Source organism: Planococcus citri, chromosome 3 (genome assembly GCF_950023065.1).
Source record: "Planococcus citri chromosome 3, ihPlaCitr1.1, whole genome shotgun sequence".
Lineage (NCBI taxonomy): Eukaryota > Metazoa > Arthropoda > Insecta > Hemiptera > Pseudococcidae > Planococcus > Planococcus citri.
In genome coordinates, this window is record NC_088679.1 from 39093177 (window position 1) to 39114777 (window position 21601).

Consider the following 21601-nt stretch of genomic DNA (forward strand, 5'->3'; position numbering starts at 1 on the left):
GGTAGACACCCTGGTATACACAAATTCAAATACATCTTCGAGTTCAGTCTTTGGATTTGTGTTTTTGTTCACTATTTCCCTCTATGTTCAATTGTTCATCTTCATATTCCAACATCCGATTAAGTGTTAAAATACTCATTTTTTTCCAAAATGGAAGAAAATTCTATGCCACATCTCGTGCTTCAAAGCAAAAATGTATTTACTATTTGTTATCCCCCACGACAAAGCTCGCAATTTCGCCAAATTTTAGCTCATATTTGGGTCCGATTTCCAACAAAATTTTATGACTAGATGAAAAATCCTCTCTTAGCGACATAGATTTTAATTTTTTTCATTTTTTGGTTAAAGGCATTTCTCTCACCAAGTCTTCATTTTAGCTCAACTCGTGAACTGCCAGACGACTTTTTTTACTATCGTTATTACGATTTTTTCCTTCATTACCATAATTCTTCAAAAATATTTTCAAGAAGTGCTTTCGTTTAATGTTTTTTACTCGTGTTGTTGAAATATTTTTGAAAAAAATTTCCAATTTATATTCATTTGTTTTGTTGGAAATGAAGAATTTGAGCTTTTTCAAAACTTTCATTTTCCAACATGATTTTTCTTTGAAAGCTCAACTTTTTTGAGAGTTGGCCAATTGGGCAGGATACTCTATTATACTCATTAAAGCAATTTGTTTTCCCAACATGGGAACCTAGAGAATCTCCAAAGGATTAAACATGCAAAAACTGACTTTTTTTGCAGTTTTCTATCGTTATTAGATCATTGTTTTTACAAGTTTCATCATTGAAAAAGTACAAGAACGAACGAAAGAACGATGCGAGACAACCAAACGGTAACAGAATGAAACGACAAACACTGTGAAAAAAAAACTCCAAGATCAAAGAACGAAAATTTGCAAGTGATTTCGAGAACCGAAGAACAATTTTGAATTTCCTGGTTCTTCCAGAACCCGGATAGAATGAAAAAAAAAACAAAATTTTTCATTTCGAAAACACTTACTCCTTGAAGGCTAATATCTCCTCTCCAGAGACACATTTGGATTTGCAATTTTTCTGAGTGATTTCCAACTCAAAACGAACCTACATTTTTTGTTCGCAATCCACCCTGATGGAGGTAGATACCTTTGCAAATTTCTGAGTTAGTCTCGACAAGTTTTATCACCAATTCTAACACTTCGCGAACCAAACTAGGACACCCGGTAGATATTGTACGTATACAACCAAATGTACATACATAAACCCTACACAGTACACGCAGGGCTAGTGAATTAATGTAATAAATACATAGTATAAGAAAAACGCGCGTACTTATGTGTTGCGAACACACATATCAAATCGATGGAGGTTATTTAATGAAAAGATGAGTCTTTTTAATGGCACTCCATTAAACACTCTACGTGCCTCGTGTGATCCCTGATGGCTTATCACTCCCAACACATGCTTCGGCATCTTTTATTAAACTACATGTCATACGAATGTTTGCATATTCTTTATATTACTCAATTAAGCGAGCCTGACGCAACTTGAATTTTAAGAATTTATTTTCGCGCCAATATACGCACCGGGAAAGCTTAGCTGCGTATAATAATACCCTAAAAATTATTCCATCCACGGTACGCCTATAACTATATAGAGATTTAACTTTGTTTTTCGTGTAGGTACTAGGAGTTAAAATTTCCCAGTGATTAATTAACTCGAGTAATTTTTTTCTACGTTGTAAAATATATAGTATAACTTAACTACGAACCAAGTGCGAGGGTTGTTTTGTCAACAGCCAACACTACAATGCCTACCTACGTAATAACCTAACTTTATACCTGAACACGTTGCCAACAACTAAATATAATTCCTGTTTTTCTTTTTTACCCTGTTTTATTTTTTTTCAACAGCGCTTAAATAATTGTATTTTGAAAAAAAAAAAAAGGCAATTCATTGGGGAGATTTTTATGCCAGTTTTCCGAGGTAAAAGAAAAATACGACGTGGGAAGGAAGTATTATTTCATATTTTCTTTTTGCATATGGATCAAATGAGCTTCTGCATGTTGTTTCCATCACCAATTGTGTAGAACTGAGGGGTATATTTAAAAAAAAATCACCACGTTAAAAAACTAAAATTCATAAACAATGTTCAGTCAAATTCGTAGATGACAATTTGATTCAACAATAACAGCAACCTTGGTCATCAAAGAATTCTCTCCATAAAAACGCTAACTATGACGTTTTTTTTTTTCAAAAAAATGTGCATTTCTGAAATTTGAATGAAACAAAAAAAATTTCCAAGTTTTGACAGAGATCAACTTGAAAACCACGCATGGTGCAAATTTAGAACTTTTGTAAGTTTGATGGGTCCATAGAAGCGCTTTTGAGAGACGAGGTGAAAATCAAGTGTTGTCATCTTTTCAAGCACGAAAAATCGACTGGAAAGTTAAAAGATGATATTTCGCTATCTTTTTCATGCTTAAAAATTATAAAAAACATTAGCTGAAGACGTATACATACAACATTTTTCTGATGTTTATATTCGCATATAAAGTTATCTTTGAGGTAATTTTTTCGGAATTTTTGAGCATGGAAGCGATAGAGAAATATGATTTTACAACTTTTCCACCTAATTTTTGATTTTTAATAAGGTCAAGTTACAACACAATTTTTCACCACATCTCCAAAAGGTGTTCCTAGGTACACTCGAAAACTAGCAAAGTTCCCAAATGGTCTTGTCTGTCTGGCAACCCCTTTTTCCCGGACTTGTGAATGTAATTAGAAGTTGTTGATCAAGAATTTGTCAATATTTCCATTTTGTCCCTTTTATAGTACGAGTAATTTTTTAAAAATAATGTCAATAGTGCCAACTGCTGTTCGTGATGACGAAGGAGTGTCCTCATCGGCGATGGACAAATCGCTTGATATTTCGTCTCAAAAGCACCAACACGACTATGAAATTCAAACATTATGAATCAGTGTTTTTCAGTTTTTATACTACAGCTTCAAAATACGTAAAGAACTTCCTCCCAAGAGTCGAACAAATATCCATTAAAATGGCTGGTAGATTCAGTCGGGAAATTTTTTGCGCTGAAAACAAAGTACCTACTATAAGGTAGTAAAATTTACCAAATGTAACTATACGATATGTAACCGAGAACAAGTCGTGTTTTGTAGCGCAACGTTTAACAATAATTATTATTATCGCAATGCTTTTGAATGGTAACTTTTATGAACTAATAATAAAAGGTCGTTTACGAAGTTAATAACTGCTGATGGGATACGCTTGCCTAATTTTACTCTTAAAATTTTCGCGTCCGAGTTAATGATAACGAGCATAGAGCGTTCAACTTACTAAAAGGAATCATCGTTTAGAAATAACAATAACAAGGCGAACATTGGTCCATTTATCAGATAACTAAAGTTTGAAATTTTTGAACGTTTGAAATTGATTCAATATTTTTAGACGTTCAAGTAGTACACCTCCACACATATCGAGATAGGTCTTCATTATCAACTAGTTTTTTCTTTTACAAGTTGAAGGGGGGCAGTTGTAGGGAAAAGTGTCTACCATCCCTGCCCCCCGCTCTGGTCATTACTGCATTTCTTCTGACAAGAGAGTTACCCCAATTGCCAGAATGCTAGATCGAAAGAATATGCAAAAATAAGTAATCATACCACCACTCAAAATAGGTGCCCAAGTGCATTTTTCGATTTTTGTGAATTTTCAAAAATCTAGGTTCAGAATGGGAAAAAAATCAAAATTTAACCAAATGAACCTAGAAAGCTGAAATTTGTTATATACGCTATTCCGAATCAATTGGAAACGGTTTCGAGCTGTTTAGAGCAGTTCTGGAGCCTTTAGCAGACATTTGAAACTTGAAATTTCCATTAAATTTGACCCATTGAAGATGGAAAGCTAAAATTGATACTGTACGCCAATTGTAGTGCGATGAGTCGACTGGCGACGGTTTCGAACAGTTTTGGAAGATTCAGCAGCATTTTGGAAATTCCAGTTTTTCAAAAAAACGCCATAGAGCCTGCCCAAATTAACTTCAGCAAGCAATGCTCGCGAATAGCGCTCGTTAGTGACCCACTTGAACGATTAAAAACCATTTTCCAAAATCAATGTCTGCCAATTCAAAATCGTATTTTTGCCCAGCGATTTTACAATTGATTTTTTTAAATGTCATGTTTTTTCGATCTAGCTTTGTTTGGTTCAAAAATGGTGAGTCAGTTAAGAATGGATTTATCCAGCATCGAGAGAAAATAGTTCTCGAACGACTACTCAAATATATATATTTTGTGGGAGAGGGGGAGGAGGGGAGAGGAGGAGGGAATGGGCGGTAAGTTTGAGTGAAAAAATGATATTTCTGCAAACGTTCAGGGGCATAAATCGTCTTCCTGTTGCGTATAGAATGAGAATGGTAGGCACTAGGCAGATAGGCAACTCCATCTGCAAATGTTCAGATTTAGCTATCGACCACGATTCTGCGTGTGAGAAAAACTTCACAGGTATGTGCGTATTTAGTTTCTTTTTTCATCATTGAAGAAATTTATACTCATAGGCTATGTTTATATTGTAAAGCACACCAATTATACACGAACGTAAAGCAAATAAAGTGGAAAAAAATTCCACGTTAAAGAGGTTAAAAAATGCAGTATTATCGCATATTCATTACTTATACTAGAACGAACTGAGGTATTCGCTGATTGAATACTTCTCTATACGTACTATAAGTTGTTGTACATATACGATGTGTTTTGAAACAGCGAGTACTCGACAATCACCTAATACCTAAAGGCGCGTAAGCTCATAAATTTTATTTAAACGTAGCCTAAACCGAAATAAGTGAAATAAATGCAATTAAATTACAATAAGAAGCGTTGATTGACAAGGCCGCCGTGGTTGTATTCACTTCGACATTCCGGACGTTTGCCAACTGCAAGTTCCAAATGGTTAAAACTAAAACAAAATGTTGAACTTTCTAAATATTTTACAGTCTGGGAACTATTTGTCTACTTCTTTTTAAGAATCGTTTCAGTAACGCAACATAAGAAATTTGCAACGCCGGCGATTAACATAAATCTGTTTGAATGATGGCCAAACGCCGGCCGGCCTATGAACAAAAAAAAATATGTTGAATATTCTAAACGCTGGTACGTATGCGCGTGAGATGTCTGAGGAGAAAAATTGAAGTTTTTGTTAGTACCACATTAACGTTGACACGTCAACGAATAACGTAATTATCTATTCGTTATGTTTTTAATGCTAATTATACGTGGGTACCTAGTTGAGAAAATTAACCTCTCTGTGGTGTAGGTAGAGATCCTGTATACTTACATTTTGTTTCAATAACGAAAGAAATAAATTTTCGTATCATTTTCTGTGTAACAAAATGTAAGCATAATGATGGTTCGTGTTATGAAAATAAAAATAAGAGCTCTGAGGTGGACTAGACAACCCACTCTTAAGCACCTCCTTTTTTTCCAGTACGGCTATTTCTCAAAAGAAATCTTGAAAAATTTGGTCAAAAGGTCCATCGTGTCATGGTCAAGACAAGTGAATTGTTAATCCCGAGTGAACGATGGTTTGAAAAGCGTTTTTTTACAAGTTTGAAATTTAATATTGAAAAAAAAAATGATGAAATCATAAACTTTCCATATGCCTGATGTTGACATCCCGATTCAATTGGGTTCACATCCGAAGCGCTTGGAAGCCTTTCGGAAAATGCGAAATTCACTACAACATATTTTGAAACGACTTCAATTCAATATGCTGGAGAAAAGTGAATATTTGTTGCAGAGTCCAGATAAATTCGAAAGTGTACAAAATTCAATGAATGGAGGGAGAGAGAACCTAACAAGCGAAGTATCCCAATCAACAGAAAATTTTAACGTCTCCCAAGGTGTCTAACAAAATTTCAAAATAAAAAAGTAGGACTTAAGTAGGACTTTTAGCAGGTCATTTTTCGGGCACTTATGGAATTTTTAAGGGGGGGGGGGTAAAAATTCACATTCAAGTTTTTGGCCAAATTTTTGTAAAAAATGTTTGCTTTTCTTGTCTTTAAACATCTTATGATTTTATTTGAAAAAGTAGGTAAACGCCATAAAATATAATGATTCAATTCAATGTTTCGTTTGATTTTCTCCTTTTCAATTTTAAAAATTGATGAACATCAGCTCATGTTCGCTTAAAATCAACTTTAACCAGAATGCTTCAATTTTGATCGTAAATATTTCATATTTAGTAGGTACTATTTGCTTCAAAATTTTAAAATTTGAATGTTATTTTTTGTTGAAAAATGGAAAATGTAAAAAGAAAATCAAATGGGCCCGAGCAAAGCGAGGGCAAAAGCTTTCAAAAATTAGTATTCTAGGAGGCATAAAAACGATAGAATTCGAATATTATTTTTTTTGTAAAATCCAAAATAAAAAAAAGCAAACAGATCCGAGCGAAGCAAGGGCAAAAAATCTCAAAAATCAGTATATTTTAGAGATATATAAAAAACGATGATGTTTGAGTAATGAGTTACTTATAAAAAGTTCGTCATTTTGTTTCAAAATTTTGAAATTCGAATAATGATTTTTTTTTGAAAAATCCAAGATTGACAAAGTAAAGCGCCGAACGGGCTTGAGCGAAGCGAGGGCAAAAGCTCTCAGAAATCAGTATTCCGAGAGGCATAAAAACGATGGTATTTGAATGCAAAAATTCAGTCATGTTTTGAGAAGTGAAAACAAAAAGTTTCTTTAAGGAGGGAGGAGTTTATTTTTCTGATTCAAACTTTGAACATTTTTTGGATTAGAACAATAAGTTTTTTATGTGGGAAAAGAAGAGCAAATAGCCCGAGCGAAGCGAGGGCGAAAGCTTTCAAAAATGTGCAATTCAATATCTAAAAAAGTCAACAAATGAGCCCTCAAAATTCTGGAAAAAAGGGGAAAAATTGAAAGTTTTAAAAGGTCTAATTGAAAAAAAGTAGGACTTTTGCATAAAATTGTTGAAATGTAGGACTTTAGTAGGACTAATAGGACCAGTAGGACCTGTTAGACACCCTGAAGGAACATCTTGAAGTGCACCGCAAGACCAAAAAGTTTCGGTGATGAATTTATTTTCTTAAATGTACCTATCTATTTACTCAGTAAAAACGATGAAAATTAGTACCAACATCTTCTGAACAGAATTTCACCATTTCCATTCATTTCAAAGTCTCTAGTAGCATTTTCAATTTTTTTAGAATTTTTGAATTTCTTCAAAATTAGTTTGGGGCGTCAAAATCGAGTTGTGAGAGCCATAACTTGATTTTTGGTAGCCCAAATCAATTTCTGCCTCGTTGAGATAAATTCAAAAATTTTGGAGAAATCGAAAATCACGCTGGAGACTTCCGAATCTGCAAAAATGGTGAAATTCAGTTCAGGGGAGTTGATATTAGTTTCAGGAGAAATGTTCAGATCATTTTCACTGAATTTTTTTTCAGGAAATCAAAAATCATGGAAAATAGTCAATTCTGCATTTTCAAAAATTCACCAAAAGATCGTGAAATCAATTCTGGTTGCTGAAATTTTGGCTGTAGGGATTCATAATCCGTACTCTTTTCAAAAAAATACACTAAAGAGTAAAGATCTTCAAGAGGTTCTAGGACAGCTTGAAAAGATCAGTAATCGGTTTGGAAAGTTCTCAATTCGATTAAATTTTGATTTCTCCACAGAAAAGCGAGTCAAAGAATTTTCACAAATTCGCGCCCGAAAAGAAATTAGGCCCGATGGTGTTTAGGTATATACGCATTTTTGAATGTCTTTTTCGGGTGATAAATAATATTGCCCAAAACTTCCCATTTCCAACCAACGAACCAACTTTTAAAGAGCTTTTAGGCGGGTTGTCGCAACTTTCCTTACACTGCTCGAAAATCGAGGTCTTTTAATTAGTACTGTAAATAAAAAATATAACGAAGACCGAGCAACTCGCCACAAATGGGGGAAAAAACAAGAAATGAAAATATGTAAAACTCGAGTCGGGAGCCGTTTGCGCGACCCTAATTTAAAAAGAAGCTTCGTTTATATAAAATATGAAAACCAACAATAACTGTATTCAAAGAGGCACAAATGATTGAAAATTATTAAAATTAAGATGCTTTTTCGCCGTTCTAAAAACCAATTCACCACGTCGATTAGTTTGGAAAAGAAAACAGAAACAATGAACTGCCATATAATAAACAACAGTACGTAGCATACTGCTTTTCTTGTATACCAGACGAGAGAACTTCAAAGATAAATTACATTATAATCTTGAAAACGTCGACGAAATTAATTAAGAAACCATATTACCAAGTTCTGATTTAATGGATATTAATTATTATTTTGGTCGTATAAAAGCGCAGCAAACTTTTCAAACTTTTTAATAAAACGAACGACAAAAAAGGGTTAAAATTAAATATAAAAATTGTTAGAAAAACAAAACAAAAAAAAAAGACGAAGAATAAGTCGCGACTTTAATCCTCATTCTAATCTTCATTAATGTTGACATTAGCTAAAACTTCGTTAATTCGTAAACAACCTCTTGTCTTAAAAACATACTTCATAATACCTTTTTTCATCGTCATGAAGTTTTTAATTTTTCAAGATTTTCCATTTCGTATAAAGGTGTGCAATTAAATTTATTAAAATTTCGTAAGCCTACGAAACGCGTTGTGAAAAGTTCACGCGATATGCGAAACTTTCTTCGTAAGTTTTAATAAAGTTATCTTTATTAATAAGCTGCGAAAAAAAAGTGTCACTTAAAATATTACGCCCTTTATACTCGAGTCACATTACCGGCGATGATGTTTGACGAAAGCCGGCTTTTTAACTCGAGAGTTTTAATACTACATTCGAGCAAGTATTCGTACAGTACGAATACTCGTAGATACCGGCTACATTGCTAACTACTCGTAGTATTAGTAACTAACTACCGCAGAATCAAAAGACAAACTTGTAAAATATTTACATACATCGTGGTGTGACTTTTATAAATGACGGTTTGTTAACAACATGTAAATTTCAACCATTTGGCAACCATATAGAATGCATTACATTCAAAACAATCAAACTACCAGCATTGAATTAAAGTACAACGTATTTGAACTTTAAAGCTTAATAACGCGGACCAAGACGAAAATAACGACACAATGATTAACCATCTCTTGTTCAGACAAGCTTACACGTTTTAGACAACGTGTCTAACAAAAGAGGTTAATTATTTAAAAAACTCGATCAACATTCGCTTGAAACGAGTCTATTTTCGATGATGATGCGTATGTATAAAGTCACATATCCGCATTAGCTTTCGAACATATTCAATCAATTTACTGTATAAACAATTTATACGAGAATGATGTGCGTACAGTACATATGCATATTATGGTTCGAATTCAGATGAAAATATAAATTAAAATTTGAGAAACAGAAAATACTCGTAGTAGTTCATTCAACTATGGAGTAAATATCTATACTCTCTAAATTTGAAACAGTCAATTTCACTGCTTAGCAGTTACGACATTTTGCCTTTTTAAAGCAGTAGTTTTTTTTTACTGCAAAACAGTGAAAAATTACTGAATTGGTCAGTCAAAATGATTTTTTACTGACCAATTCAGTAATTTTTCACTGTTTTGCAGTAAAAAAAACTACTGTTTTAAAAAGGCAAAATGTCGTGACTGCTAAGCAGTGAAATTGACTGTTTCAAATTTAGAGAGTACTCTTTTTTTATTTTTTTCCTATACTGATCAAAAGGTTTTTGATTTCATACTCCCTGGTTGAATAAATTAATATATTTTTCGTTATGAGGGAGAAAAAAGGCAGTATTTACTCCCAAAAATCAGAAGCGGGAGCAAAAGTAGCACTTTTTCTCCTTAAATAACGAAAAATTGGTTACCTGAAAGATACATGTATGTAATAGGTAAGTGAGAATTGAAAATCGAAAGTCCCAGAACTATTGCGAAAAAGGAAATCTATCTATGGATTGATTGTAAAAAAAATAAGGTTACTAATAGAACACTTCCTCAAAATCCAAAATGGATACCTTAATTGTAATTATCGCATTAAGTGTCCCTAATGGCTCATTCAAGCAGAAATTTGAACATATTAAAGTACCTAATGAATTATCACACGCCTCATAATGAAAACATTACCTATATTTTAGAAGGTCTTTGGTTTGATAGGAAAAAAACCGTATCATTCAATGATGAAAATTATGACTTTTTGAAAAAACCCCACCTTATTGCACAAAACTTGAGCTGACTATGAGCACTCCAACTATAGAACATGACCAAGCTGAATTAAAAAAGCATATCTATAAAAAATCCTTGCAATCAAAATTTCAGGTTAAAGTGATATAGAAAAGACAAGTGTGCGCACTCTGATAATTTCATGGGCCAGATTGCCCGTTGGGATAATTTATCCTAATTTTAGCGCTGTAATCGTTAGTGGCATACTGGGTTTCCAAGAATAGGGGTTTTACCAGCCAAAATGGTGAAAAAATTTCCCCAAGTAAAAATTGAAAAAATGGAATAACAATCAGAAAAATGTGCTGTTGAATTTTTGTTTCAATGCAAAATGAAAGATTCTTTCGTGTTTCATTGAAACAATCACTCAAGCGCCCATTTTTTACATATGTACATGATTATTCAATTTTCTAATTTGCATGCAGGGAATTTTCTCTCCTTTTTGAAAACATTAAAATCCCTTATTCCAGGAATCCTGGACACCCAATAGTGCAGATAAGAAATCACATCATTTCTTATGATTGTGTACTCGTTGTCATCAAAGAAATCATCACATAAAGCAGTGCCATGCCAACTACAATAAAGATGGTAATCCGCTTGCACGATCCTCTAGATCTTTGAATTATCAGGGTAACTCAAATGGTAACATGAAACAATCAAATTATAATTTTAAAAATAATTCTAATTCTAATACATACTATATTCTCCTAGGAAAAGTTCATTGGTTTGGTGAAAATTGAAGTTTTAAATAATTGATTCCCTTTTAAAATTTAAATGTTGGTGAATTTTGAATAAAATTTAAATCATGCCGAGTTACCTACTGCGTGCCTGGGTGTAGAAGCAATTGCCCAAAAGAAGCTGCAACATACTCAGTGTTTAGAGTACCTAATGTGAGTAACTATTGAAACTAAATTACATTTGTAACATTTTATATCAATTTTGTAATTTTGATCCCCATATGACCTAGAAAGATGCAAGTGTGGAGAAGAAAAATTCCGCAGGTGATCAGGAAATCAGGAGTAACAAAAACTTTGTCTGTATCAAACATTTCCTTCACGAAGATGCGATTTCAACTTATGAAACAAAACTGAGTAATGGTGAAATTCATTCATTAAAAAGGGATCAGCCAATTCTAAAAGATGGTGCCTTTCCACAAATATTTCCAAATTTACCCCAATACTTGTCATCTGCTCATGTAAGGAAAAGAGAATCACTAAAGAAACTAAATCAGTCTTGTACTGTGAACAAAAAAACGCCTACCGATCTCATCATTGAGAATGACAATAATTTTGAAGAGTGTGTAATTGCTGATATTGAACCTGCTTCAACTTCTGTTGCAAATGATTACCACATCACTGATTATTCATCTTTGCTGCCAGGATGATGGAGTTACACCAAAACATCTGATGATGTAATGGTATACTTAAAATGGAGACCAAATAACAAAATACATACCTACTGAAAAAAATGATACTGTTCTCTGATTTCAAAGTACATAAAAGGTTGGTGTGGATATTTTCACAAGATGTTATATTTTCTTGTGATTATCACTAATGGCCAATTCCTGCATAATTAGGTTTATTTAGGAAATGTTGAGTTTGAGAATTGCCACTTATTGGATGTAATGTGCATCATTTGGAATTTTCTACTCAGAGTAGCTAGTTTTATATTATTTTTTGTACATACATACCTATGTAGAATGTACATTATGTGTAGTTTCATGAATCATAAGCTTGAGAAAATGCAGCAGTCTAGAAATCTAATGAGACCGGCTAAAATGAAGTAACATATGGATTGTTTTCAACTATATTTTTAACATTGATATTCATTGTAATATGTAAATTTAACTTGTGTAACATATGTAATGTACCTATATGTTGTTATAAAATGTTTAGCAACAATTTTCTTATTAAATATTAGTAAAAAATTTTTATGGCAAAATTTTGTTAAATTTGTACAAGGGTTTTTAATTATGTAATTCAATTACATTGATCCAAAGAGCATATTCGATGAACATTTGGTTTCTATGTGTGAAGGTAAGTACTAAGAACCACTTTTTTGCATGTTCAAACTTTTTTTTTTACAGATTTTAGGTTTATGTTAGGCGTTTTATAAAATCACTGTAATGATTTCAAAATTCATGATTATAAGCCAAGTTTTGTGTATTTATGTCGCAGACCACATATATTTTCATGCTCTGGTGAATAAACATTCAAATTGTGAAATTCAGTTTTGATCTGTAATTGGTTTGATCCATAATTGGTAGTTATTTTTAAGCCTGGTACACATGATCCAATATATTTGACAAACTCGATTTGTCAAATCAAATTGAATTTAATCAAACATATTTGGTTGTGTGGACGCTCTGATGATGTCTTTCTCAAATTTTTAACGTTTTATTGATTGGAGACACCATAGACACCAACTCTGAAAATAATTCTGAAAATATAAATAATTTCCATTTTCAGAATTGGTGTCATCGATCAACAAAACGTTAAAAATTTGAAGAAAAAAAAAACTTAGATTATCAGAGCGTTTACATGATCTAATATATTTGACTTTCCATGCAACCAAATATATTTGATTAAATTCAATTTGATTTGACAAAACGAGTTTGTCAAATATATTGGATCATGTGTACCAGGCTTTAATTTTTTTTTTTTTACAGTTGGTAATGCCGAAAGTTACTTGTAAAAAGAGAACGCATAAGTCGCACAATTACTCCCAAGAAGATTTAGAAAAAGCCGTCTCCGCAGTGAAATATGGCGGGTTAAAGATGCGGGAGGCCGAAGCAAAATATCATGTACCCCATACTACTATACGATGTCATCGTGAGGAAGATAATCCAACTTTTCAAAGAAGTGGGCCTAAACCTGCATTAGGAGTTGAAATAGAAGATGGTTTGGTAGAGGCAATTTTGGCGTTTCAAATTCTTGGCTACAGCCTGGGGCGACCGGAGATTATGAGTTTAGTGAAGCAAATGGATTCATGTCGCTGATGGTTAAATTTTTGCAAAAGCATAACTCAGAAAATTTTGTGCCCTATTTCGTGTTTCCAGAGGGCAATGACCTATCAGAAATCGAATTTAAGAATGTTATTCAAACTGTTCGCCTGTCCCACGCCAGGAGAGGAAAGCATTATTTTTCGACCTTGACTCCTGAGGAACTTTTTCGTCTACAGTGAGTAGTAGTTTTTGAGTAATTCAGGGCTGTTAGATTTGGATTGTTATTGTTCTTTGAACCAAACAGTTTTGTTAATTTGTTAGATATCCTGTTTCATTCTGTTTTTTAAAAGTTGTGATTCCTCAAAATTTGGCAAAAATTTATGAAAATATTGCTATAAAAAGCCTCGTTTTGTATGTATAGCCCTGGTAATTATTCATTTTTCTCGTTTATTGTTCCTCGTTTATTTGTGATTTAATTACTCATTCATCTCCTTTATTGTTTCCTCATTTATTTGTGATTTAATTACTTAAGTCATTTATCTCGTTTATTGTTCCTCGTTTCTTTGTGATTTTTTTTACTTACTCAAGTTGTTGATTTTGATATGTAGCAACGCGGTAAAAAATTTTGTTCAACTTTTTTCGACATTTTGCTTTCTTGAAACTGTGAAATTCAACTGTTTCAGATTTACAGAGAGCATTTGAAATGGTGTTTTCACATACAGATTCTCCAACAAGTGAGTAAGGAAAATGAACGAAAATGCTTTTCTCAAAAATTTATAAACTACAGATGAATACAAATAGTTTTTTCCCAACATTGTCGAAGATAGTACGAGATGAGTAAATTCACATACGAGATTTGTTTGAAATTTAATATAAACCTCGAACCAGCAGCATGTTGAGTTTCACCATATTTGACGAGTTTTTGAAAATTTCGTCCCTGATGTATGCTGACGGTTGACGGTGTAGTTGTTACTCTCGTTATATACGCTTTGCAGCAGATAACGTCGAATACATACAGCAGCAGTAGCATCGGAGAAATAAAAATAAGAAATATATACGTAAACGAAACGAAACGAAAACTTTCATAAGTCAACCACCCGCTTAAATAGCGACGACATTTTACTAGTTTCGTACCGAGAAATAAGTTCAACTTTTGCGCGAAAAAGCATAGAAAAGTACATAATAAAAACGGCGTTGGTAAAGTAAGCTCCGAAAAAAGAGAAATATGAAGAATCTAATAAGTTACGACGTCAAGTATGATTGTGCCGTCGTTAAGGGTGACAAGAGGGTTGCCGTTTGGATCAAAGTATTAAAAAAAGAAGAAAAAAAAAGGCGCTGGTATCGCTGAAGCGTTACAGTGATGACGGAGTTGGTGCTGCTACTCAGGTCGAGAGATCTTATTTGTATGCAAATACAGGAACACGAGTTTCGCAAAGAGCTAAAGAAATACTTCATGTAGAAATAAAAAGAAATGATATTAGCGTCTTGGGTTTTTTGCTTTTTCTTTCTTTCGTTTTTTTTTTCTGTTCTTCTTAAACTTCGTCAACTGGATGTCGTATTAGACTTTTAAATTCGTTCCTATTTTTACATTTATAATATTCTGGATTCGTTTCCACCAGAAAAGTTTTTGTGCGTTTCCTTTCTCTCACGATAATGGATATTAGCAAATTCTCCAAGAAATTTCATCGGATGCTGTAGCTCGTTTATTTTTAAAATGGAATTCGTTTTCGTGCGGCATGAATCAACGATTTAAATTTTTTCCTTGCTTATTCGCTAACCGAACAGAAAAAAATCTCGATAATTTACATTACGAAAATTTCTTCTGTAAGTATATTTTCACCGTAACTGTTTTCATTTAAAGTACCTACTATCTCTACCTACGTATTGTTTTTTATATTCGTTGGTTCGCTTATTTTTTTCTCTAGTTCTACAACTGTTCATCGCTACTTTCGACTTGCATATGTTTGTTTTTATAGAATGCATGACGCAGTAGGCACGTTAACTTTTCTACATTTACATTGTAACGATGGAAGACAGAAGAAATGCCTAAGTGAGCGCCTTGAATACAAAAAGCTGCATTATACAGAGGTCAAGTTCAAACGAATTTAGATACATTTTTAAAACGTAGTGCAATCAGAACCAGATCAAGAATCAGGTGAGTAGAGGAAGATTGGGTTTTACTATTTACAAAAAGAATATCAATCTGTTTTACAAATGAGAATTTTTTGAAAATCATGACTTGATTTTTTTTTCAATTCTCAAGAATCTGCTCATTGTGTTGAAAAAATTGAAAAAGTAAAGTTCATACAAGGGAAGTATCCCAACTGGCAGAAATTTTTTTGAACCAGACAAAGCTGAGTTGAAAGTGAATGCAAAAAACAAAAATATATCACCTGTAGAAATTTAAGGGGCTGAAGAGAATTTTTGGCAAATTTTTGAAAATCTTGGGACCAAAAATGTAAAAAAAAAACAAACAAACAAAATCCACCAAACTGATCAAGAAAACTGAAATTTGGTATGTACCTACTCTTTTTCGACACATCAAATCGACGAGAACGGTTTCAAGCTTCCGAGTAGTTCTAAAAGCTCCAGCAAATTTTTGAAATTTGAAATTTCCACAGAATTTTACCCAATGAAGTTGGAAAGCTAAAATTTACTTCATACTCTGATAATTTCATCTTCCTGAGTTCATTGTAGAAGAGTTCAAGCCGCCCTGGAGCCTCCAATCATGTTTTAAAACCGCCAGAGTACAAAAATGGCTTTAAAAACTGTCCAAATTGACTTTAAAGCGTACAAAACGTGATTGATGCTTATTATTGACCTTCCATCAGCTTTTTTTCGCAAATCGGTTCCTGCTATTTCGAAACCGTATATTTCTTCAGCGATTTCATAATTAAAAATTTGAAAAAATACGGCTCTGAACCGTCAAAAACCGATTTTGGAAAATGGTAAATTTGCGCAGCTTTTATAGAAATTTTTGAAAGACCCGAAAATCCAATTGCTGAAGACTCCAGAACGATTTGAAACCGCCTCTAATTCATTTAGCACGTTGAAATTAGGCTTTAAAGTCAGTTTTTCAACTTTATTTGGTAAAGTTTAGAAAAAATTCTACCTCAAAAATCTACTGGAGCTTCCTCCAGAACTGCTCAAAATAGCTTGAAATTGGGTAGGGCCAAAATATCAGGGAAACTGATTTTTTGAAAATCATCTCTTATAAATCTGCTCTCTCATATAAAATTTTCTTCACTTTATATTTTAAAAATTTGTGCACAACTTTCGGTTAAATTAATCCAGATAATTTTTTTTACTCGCCTCTTTCTTCATATGATCAGAAACAAGCTTACTGTAGTCGAACCTTTTATAATAAACTAGATCTTCATAAATATCCTGCAGCACTTAAAAAATCCTTAATCCTTCGAAAAGAAAACAACAGCAACTGACGCCGCGCTGGTACGAATAAAAAGCCATTTAAAAACACCTCAAACCACCCGAACATCACCCATCGTTATCTGAAATTTTTCGTGTACCATATTTTCAGCCATGGGCGAGTACAGGTAAACAAGATAAACTCGATTACCGAAGTCTGATCGTTAACTGTTTGTCGAAACAAGCCACACAACCCCTTCGAATTATAACATATTCGAAAACAACTTTCGTTCGACGGCGTGTAACATCGTTTATGCATTAAAGTCTCTTCCACGTGAGAATGCGACACTCGGAAAAAAAATTTTACTCTTCGCAACAAACGAGCGAATCGACACGAAAACAGTGATTTCTCTTATTCGCACCATTTCGCAGATTGCGCCCAGGAATTAAAGGATAATTTATAAAAGATCTTGATAAGTTATCAGATTCGGATCTCGGTTAATCTTTAAACTGTTACAATAAATCCTCGGCGCGGCGGAGTGAAATTATTGAACCATTATCGGTTAGGATATACCTCGTTGACCAGTAAAATCCGAATGACGGTAAATAGCGAAGAAAACAAAGCTCGAGCCGACGTTCAAACTGAATTATAAATAAACCGCGTCGTACAGAAAGCATTAAACAGCAATTACCAATAAGGCGAACAATGTTAACCGTCCGACAGAACAATGGTAATGTGAATCAGACTGCGTTGGGTATTGGATCTCTTGTTGCTGGCGCCAACACCTAGTCAATACCATCAGTTAACATACCATTCAGGTAGGTATACATATCGCTTTGAATTTATTCCTTTTATTTTCATCCGTGGGAAATTAAGTAGCAAAATTGATTTTGATCATATCGCGTGTCTGTTTATTTTATTATTTTCTAAAACACGTATTTTTTCGCGTTTTTCGTTTCATTATTCTTGTATAGCTCGTTGTAGTATTGTTTTTTCTTTTTCTTTCTTTTTCAAAGGCATTATGATCTATGTACATTGTTAATCGTCTTGTGTAACCCTTTTATTATACCATTAAACCATAATTTGTCAGCTGATCAACATTATCACGAATGTGAATAGCGTATGATACATTCAATTAAATACATCAAGTACTATGTTATTAATGAAATCAATATATGGGTAGGTAGTACAACTATTCTTACCTTAAGTAATTTTTCACTGCTGTAGGATCACACTGGAACAGTACAACATCTTGAATTCATAACTCTTGAGAAATTGCTTTAAATTGGCGCCATTATTGTTTCGTTTCATCAAGTGTAGTCCAAATTACAAGTGCTCTGAGAATGAAAATAAACGAGAAAGATATTCAGATTAAAATATGTACCTCATATGTGACTTTTTTTTTCAAAAATGAAAAAAAAAGTCACATACGAGGTATCACCAGTTGCAAAATGTGATGTCTTCAAGAGCAATCTTGAGGAAAATTTCGCACAAAAATAGCTATACGCAGGCTTTATCAAATCGGAAACGCAAAAAAAAATATCCGTAGTGCAAAGGTACATATGTTCATTCCATAGTCCACATCCACGGTCTAGAAGGGACGTTCTCGTTGCCCAGCTTTTTCAAATTTTTGTGGAACCTAGCAAAAAGTCGTGGCCAAATGACCTTTATAAGACGTAGAAAAATTTCAACCATTCTTGTTAACGTTTGACGTGCCCTTGCTCGAGCTCAAGTTTTCAAAATTTTCAAATTTTTCAATTTTTCAATTTTTTTTTTTTAGTTTAGGTAGTCTGGTCTCTTGAAGTCTTCATAGTATGTATGTAGTGGCATATTAATGATCACTTTTAAGTTCTTAGAAAAAATAGTTCATTTTTGCCAAATGCAGGAGTTCTCAAAATACTTATTCGTTTTTCCTTTAAAATAATAATTTTGTAATCATCTCCTTTAGAATTGAATTGCTGATTTACATTTGCACGTGATAATGGTCATCAATACACCTAAGCTGAAAAAACCCAAATTTTCCATTTAGAAACGTTAATAAAAATTTCCAAATTTTCAAAACTTTAACCCCCCTCCGAGAATGCGAGGGTCAAACGTCAACCAAATTTGAGATTTTTCCTACGCCTTATTGAGGGTATTTGGTCATGATTTTTTGGTAGGCTCCATAAAAACTTGAAAAACGATCCACCCTGGTTCACATCCCACTAAACTAAAGTTTGCAAAAAAAATCAGCTTGCACATAAAGGCGCAGTCAAATTTTAAAGTTGATCCTTCCTAGAAATGAACATTATACCTACTTGATAGAATTATTCAAAAATGACTTCACGACTTATCAAAAGGAGAGAGAATTTTGGGAGTAATTCAAATATTTCAACGAAAATATTTTTGGGCATTTTTTAAAAATTTTGAGCGCACAATAATTGAGTTTATTTACAGAATTTTTGAAAGTGTCAGGGTACGTAACAAAATGGGTCAAAATTTCGTGAAAAAATGAAAAGTTTCTTTCAAAACATTCTTGAAAAATTACAGCCTAAAATATAATTGATTTTTAGAAAAATCATCAAAACTACCCGGAAAATTGACTCAATTTCGGATTGGAAATTATTCAGAAGTAGAGTGCTTCAAAAAGTTGGAAACAAAATGACACTTTTTCAATATCCTGTAATCATGACCGTTGGGGTCAAAATTTTAGAAAATTCCTCACAAAATATTTTCGTCGAAATAATAATTTTCTCTAAAAATTTGAAAAAAATGTACCATACAACTTGACCTATTTTGATTTTCACTTTTTCGAAAACCCTAAAAATAACGACCCAATTTGGAGCTTGAAATTTATCAAAATTGAATTTCTCGCATAGATACATTTCCTTCCTAGTTACTTAAATTTCGAGAATTTTTCTCCAAGGTCTGCTTCACAGTGAAAACTTTAACAACCAAAATTTAATCTAATCGACCTATAGAAAGCTCAGATTTGACTTCGTATCTCATATTTGGACATCTCTTCCCCAGATAATCAGCCGGAAGCGGTTTAGATCAGTTTTGGCATCTCCCAAAAATTTATAGAAAAATTACAATTCCCATGAAATGTCACCTAATCAGGTTTGAAAGCTAAATTTGGTTTTGCAACCCGATTTTCAACCTCGTAGATTGATTCGATTCCAAGTTAAGTACAATTGAAGTTTCGTAGAAATTGTAACTTTCGAAAAATTTTGAAAGCTTTTCAATCGTTCGAGGTTAAACATCGATTACATTTGAAATTTCAACTTTAAAAGCTCATAATGTGAAATTTCATCCCCCCCCCCCCTTAGTTCAAACTTGATTTCCAAAAATGACCAATCTAATCTCTTTCAATCCAACTGAGTCGGCACTAGAAAATTTTCCGCGGGTTTGAATATCTCATTTCTGAAAATGATCTTTCGTACCAACGTTGAGGACGACTAAAGAGCCATCACTACAATTTGCAATGAAAATGTATGAGATCGATTTCCATAAATTTGTTTTTTGTACCACCATAGGGCGTCACGTGATACCCCAGGTAACTCAGATTTCTACCTCAGTATCTCGTTGCTAGGGCTCAGACCAGCCTTTATAGAATTACCTATATAAATGTAGATATTAATGAAAACCAACATCACAAAAACAACCATCGCCTCGAGCAGGCAATATTTCCAGCAAGTTGGTGAAAAATATCTTCGCAGTCGATCAATTAGATCAGCAATAAATAGACATCGTACCGTACAGGCGATATCATTAGCTTCGAAGTGCAGAGAGAGTAAGAGGGCGAGTGACAAAAACATAACAAAAACATTTCTCGCAATACAAATTAATCGAATACAAATGAAGGTACCCGAGGAAATACTGAATCAAAAACCAGAACCGATACGGATCTTTACTAAAATAAATATGAACTTGAATATTTATCTACGGAAATCTCATGTACGATATTATTTTACCACATGTAGTAGATTCTCGTACGGCTTTATATTTTATGAATGAACTAAATTATGGAGACCGTGTACAGACGAATCGTGACATGTAAGCTGTGTAAATGCAAGAGATACTTTTTCCACCATAAATAAGAACAAAAGCAAATAGTAATAAATTCTGTCCTCTATTATTTACATGATGACCACTTTTATAAAAGCATCCTGCTGAGTACAACAACTATATCCATGAAACCACGACCTACTGCTGGCAAGATTCAGCAAAGTTTTAAATCAGTGGAACGTAAAGCATTGTTTTAGACGAAAAAAATAATAAAAATAAAAATCAACGAACTCTAGCGCGAACCAGAAAAATTTACAAATAAATGCTCTATACTTTGAAAATTTTGAAACAATTTTCGTCACTTGAAGAGATTAAAACTCTCAGAATCTGCCAACATCAATCATGTTTGAGAGTATTTAGCGTATGTAGAAACCTGTTATATACTCGTACAACGATTTAGTATTACTAGGATGTCATCAAATTAGGCCTATGTAACCTAATCTCTTGAGAATCACTGTTTCAACTATGTTGGCAATATTCAACGAAACGAACGTAAATTTAAACTCTCAGCTGGATTCCAGACTGCTGCCGGACTTGTGAATTACTCCTTATATGCTTCCTGAGTTTAAAACATTAACACCAGCAAATTCACGCAAACTGCTTTACTACATGATTCGTTAACTAGCTTTTTGTCTTACACGACATAAATTACAACAGTTAATCAAATTATGGAACATATCCAATAAAAATTTGTACCGTTGTTTGCATATTATAAAAATAATGACAATAACAATTTTCAACTTGAGCATTTTATTTATACAGTAAGCGTGTATTTTTTTTATTCTGCGAAAATTATCCTAAAATGTATAAGTTTATTAATGTCCGATTGAAAAGATAGAATGTGGGTGATTTATCATCTTGAGTATTAAAACATGTTTTGAAAAATGTGGTAGGTGGTTTAGATTCTGCGTATGCGTATTCGCGTAACTAAAGGTAGCGTGAATTTTTCACCACAATATTGAAATTAAAATCCTCAAAAGAGCAGAAAAAATGTAATCTGTAGACGCTT

The 21601-nt window shown here is 33.2% G+C and overlaps 1 long non-coding RNA gene across 1 annotated transcript in view; it reads right to left on the minus strand.

Annotated features, from left to right (window-relative positions):
- Positions 1-21601, minus strand: part of LOC135838439 (uncharacterized) — a 220964-nt gene that overhangs the window by 43320 nt on the left and 156043 nt on the right. The window contains exon 4 of the long non-coding RNA XR_010557411.1: positions 17748-17882. This is a non-coding gene — a long non-coding RNA (uncharacterized LOC135838439). The remainder of the gene's footprint in view (positions 1-17747; positions 17883-21601) is intronic.